Source organism: Nothobranchius furzeri, chromosome 10 (assembly GCF_043380555.1).
Source record: "Nothobranchius furzeri strain GRZ-AD chromosome 10, NfurGRZ-RIMD1, whole genome shotgun sequence".
Taxonomy (NCBI): Eukaryota; Metazoa; Chordata; class Actinopteri; order Cyprinodontiformes; family Nothobranchiidae; genus Nothobranchius; species Nothobranchius furzeri.
Window position 1 is genome coordinate 52,349,943 of NC_091750.1, and position 4,756 is coordinate 52,354,698.

General features: G+C 40.2%; 1 long non-coding RNA gene across 1 annotated transcript; it reads left to right on the plus strand.

Moving 5' to 3' along the window:
• The first annotated feature begins 2,978 nt into the window (after positions 1-2,978).
• Positions 2,979-3,391, plus strand: LOC139072232 (uncharacterized). Its single transcript, XR_011521817.1, has 2 exons — positions 2,979-3,098; positions 3,232-3,391. It is a non-coding gene; the product is annotated as an uncharacterized lncRNA (long non-coding RNA).
• The last annotated feature ends 1,365 nt before the right edge of the window (positions 3,392-4,756 follow it).

The window sequence follows — 4,756 nt, forward strand, 5'->3', positions numbered from 1 at the left end:
ATAATCTTTAAACAAATATTTTCTTTTTAATTGAGAAGGAAAAAGTTGTTTGGTTAGAATCGTCCTTAAGAATTTATTATTGCATGACTTTCCATTAAACTGACGATCATCAATGACTAAGGATGGTTCACGAATTATAGAGGAAGAATAGGTTAGACTGGCTTTAGCCATCTGAATCATTGCAGGGGGAATGGCTTTCACAACTTAAATGAATTTACTTTGAGTACATGATACGCCATAATTATCTATGAATTTATTGTACGATAATAAATTGCCATCATTGTCTAACAAATGTAAAACTGTCCAAATTCCATGATCCATCCAATCCTTATAAAAAATGGATTTTCGGTTTATCAATATACATCTGTTGTTCCAAATTGAATTTGTATGTGGAGAAAAATTATGCTTGTAAATCATTTTCCAGTACTGAAGAACCTGTTTATGAAAATTAGATAATTTAATAGGTATTTTGGAAATTTCAAAATCACATTTTAAGAGAAATTCAATGCCACCAATCTTCTCGAAAATTATTTTAGGGAAATAAAACCAAATACTGTTTGAGTTATTTATGAAAGACTGCAACCATTTGAGTTTGATGGAATCATCCATTGCTTCAAAATCAATCGCATTCAAACCTCCTTCTTCAAACGATTTCACTACATCATTCTTCCTAATATAATGTTGCTTGTTTCTCCAAATGTAATTAAAGTTAATTTGATTTATATTAGTGATTAGTCTATTGGAAACATATAAGCATTGTGATGGATAAATCAGTCAAGAAATACCTTCTGTTTTGGTAAGTAAGACGCGTCCAAAGATGGAGAGGTCTCTTTGTAACCAGCTGAATAGGATCTTTTCAGATTTCTGGGTAATATGCTCAAAATTTAGATTTTCTCTAAATTGTCATTACTTTTACCGGAAAATCGACGAGCGAAAGACCTCGGCAGGAAGTTGGTCCTTTTTTGGCGGCCGCTACGTTGTTTTTGTTTCAACCATACTCGGCGGGTTTCAATTGAGGAAAGGTAAGGATAAGGATGATAGATAAAGAAAGAAAGATAAGGATGAAATTAACTAATTGTTGCAACCGTTCTTAGTTCTTAAATGTAGGCACTATAGCGTTTAAAGCTTTACCAGAGAATTATTACAAAGGCACCGTGTTTCATAGCTAATTGTATCAATATTAACACGCAGTCTTAAAACTAATGCAGGGAGTTCACAAGCTAACACAAAAGCTACATAAATAAAGCTATCAGCAATTGTAGCTTAGCTTTATCTTAGCTATTTGATTTTTCTGGTCTCCCTGTTTGTTAAAACAGTTAACGTAATAATATTAACTTTATATATAATTTAGATATGATATAAAGACCACGATTTCTAATACTGACTTGACTGAAACGTTATTAATACCCTTTTTTAATTAAAAAGCGTAGATTTTCAGAGATTTGTAAGTGGTTTCAATCACTAGTTTTCATACGAGGCCAAAGTTAGCTTACGATTCGGAAAATGGCTAAAGGGCTAATACACCCAATTTTTCTCTACTCTAACCATTTTTATTCTGCTCTAGCTCAAAACCTACAACACATACACTCTTCAAACCTGTTTTAGATTATTCTGGGCTCGTAGGAATGCATAAAACATAGTTTGTGATTTGTGAAACCTTCCTCTGATTTGTGAAACTTCAAAAAAGACAGATTTATGAATTTATTTTTCAGCATCTGGCCCACACTGGAACTGGTCCTGTGCACCCAGAAATAAAATGTATTTTCTGGACAAGCTTAGCTTTCAATATCTCTAAATATTTTTCAGTTATTGTGTGTGGTGTGCTGGGTCATTCTACTGTTGTTGCACAAATCCGGTGTCCTGCAACAAGTACAATAACTTTGAAATAGTAGCCGCTTCTCTAATTAATGCCGCCCTCCTTCTGATTCTGTTTCAGAATAATCCTAACCTTATAAAAAAATAGATATTTTTGTCGACTGACTGCTTTGATCGGGTTTGGTTTATATTAATATTACCGGATTTAAGCACATGTAGCTGCAAATCATTCAGGAGTTACAGGCCTTAAATATAGATCTAAAATGAATATCGGACTTCTTCAAGTGACACTGACAAAACTCCTTACATGTGCTTGTATTCTTCATTTGCTAATAAGATGTATTTTTATCTAAATTACAGGACAATCGAGGCTTTGAAAAATGGAACCCAGGCAGTGATTTCAGATGGTGAAATCAAGGTAATGTTTAATTATAATAAATTAAGACTCTAAAATTGGACATAGGATAATGCAATCCCTTGTTTTCTGTGGTAATGTTGCTTATTTTTAACTCTTGTCTCTACTCAGACTGTGTATAAAGCCTGGTTTATGCTTCTCCGTCAGCTCTGCAAGGGACAGACACGCACGGATTGACGGAAGCGTTTTGCTCTCATACTTCTCCGTCTCCTGGGGAGTGTTGCAAAGCAATTGCCCTGCAGGACAACAGAGGGCGTAGCACTGTTCTGTGGTATCCTGTCATGTATCGGTCCAAGATAGTGTGTTTATATTGTGTTTTTTGTATTTAAGAGATTTTTTAACACGGACATATTTGTCTCATTCCACTTCATGCGCTCGCCACCTCTAAACCTAAACCCACTTTTCCTGTCATTTCCGTCCATAAATAAAACGCTTGCTGCGCATCTTTTCACTCCTCCAGTCACGGGGAATTAAACGTTCATGATTTTAGAGTTTTTTCGCGAGGTATTCTTCAAGCTTCTCCGTGTCTGCCGCTAGTTATCCTCGGTTCTCTTTATGTTTTTGAGGGCGCACTGGCGGAGCTGTAAACAGCGGCGTCCTGACCAATCACAAGCTTGCGTAATCTCGTTCGACGGATGTTTAAAAAAGAGAGCTCGACTCCGTCCGTCCTTGCGGAGCTCTCCGGCAGGCATGCAAGGACGTTGCGTGTCTCCGCACTGACGCAGACGGAGAAGCATAAATCAGGTTTAAGGATCTCTGCAGCGGTGGAGTGAAGTCTGGCCTCATGTATCTGTGGCACAATCCAGGTGTCTCGCTTAAATTAAAGCAAAGACTAAAGCCACTGATGTTCCACTTTGCTGATGCACAGGTAAATGTATACTGACTTACAATAAGCTGCATCACATTTATTTATGTGGATGCATGGTCAGTGGGCCACCTGGGTCCGTTGTCTAATGCTGAGAGGAATGTTTTGTCCATTTTTATGTTAACGTGTTTTATAGGTTGACGAGCTGACAGAGCGGATTGGTTCATGCTCAGGAATAGATAAACTAATAAAGAAGAGAGAGTTCCAGTTTCTGGACTTGGTGTTTGATGTCCTTGTTCCAGAGGTACAACGCAGTCTTCAGCAGTGATTGGTATAAAAGTTACTTTTCGAAAACATTTGACAGTGTATGAAGTAATCCTTAACAGAGTTTGGTGGCAGGAGAATCTCGTCTCTGCTTTTTGCGGATGATGTGGTCCTCCTAGCTTCACCCAGCTCTGACCTTCAGCTCTTGCTGGGTAGGTTCGCGGCCGAGTGTGAAGCAGCTGGGATGAGGATCAGCACCTCCAAATCCATGGTTCTCGACCGGAAAAGGGTGGCTTGCCAACTCCGGGTTGGGGGAGAGGTCCTACCTCAAGTGGAGGAGTTTAAGTATCTCGGGGTCTTGTTCACGAGTGAGGGTAGGAGGGATCGGGAGATCGACAGGCGGATTGGTTCAGCGTCTGCAGAGATGCTGACGCTGAGCCGATCTGTCGTGGTGAAGAGGGAGCTGAGCCAGAAAGCCAGGCTCTCGATTTACCGGTCGATCTACGTCCCAATCCTCACCTATGGTCATGAGCTTTGGGTAAAGACTGAAAGAACGAGATCGCGGATACAATCGGCTAAAATGAGTTTCCTCCGTAGGGTGGCCGGGCTCAGCCTTAGAGATAGGGTGAGGAGCTCGGACATCCGGGAGGGATTCGGAGTAGAACCGCTGCTCCTCTGGATTGAAAGGAGCTAGTTGAGGTGGTTTGGGCATCTGGTCAGGATGCCTCCTGGACGCCTCCCTGGGGAGATGTTTTGGGCAGGAGGCCCCCGGGTCGACCCAGGACACGTTGGAGAGGTTACATCTCCAATCTGGTCCGGGAACGCCTTGGGGTCCTGCCGGAGGAGCTGGTGGAGGTGGCCGGGGAGAGGACGGTCTGGAGCTCCCTAGTTGGGATGCTGCCCCCGCGACCCGGACCCGGATAAGCAGAGGAAGACGACAACGACGACGATGAAGTAATCCTGCATGTTTTTCAGGTAACATTAAAAGTGTTGGAAAAATGGGAGGGGATGAATCGATATGCAGCTGAGAAAGCCATGCTTCAGAAAATTCATTTGTACCCAAAATAAAATGGTTGTGAAATTAAGTGTTTCTTTGGTTTTATTGTCTTTCACTCAAAATAAATACCAACTAGCTAAATAGTTATCAGCTGTAGTAGTTAAATTCTGTTGCAATGAGCTGCTGTGATACACAATAGGACAGTGTTATGGATATTTAATAACTAATTTTTGTTGCTGTTGAGAGAGGAGTGTTGCTGAAATGTTTTTCACTGCTTCTGGGAGTCCTGTACTTTAGCAATTGATGTAGGTCAAAAGTTCATCTTGGGCTTAACAATAAAACCGAATATTTAGCAAGTACTACTTTGTTTGCACATTTTGAAAAGTCTTAATTTAATGTGTTCTCATTTTTTCCATATGTTTTTTTAATTCACTTTACAGCCTTTTATTGTGCGTGTGTG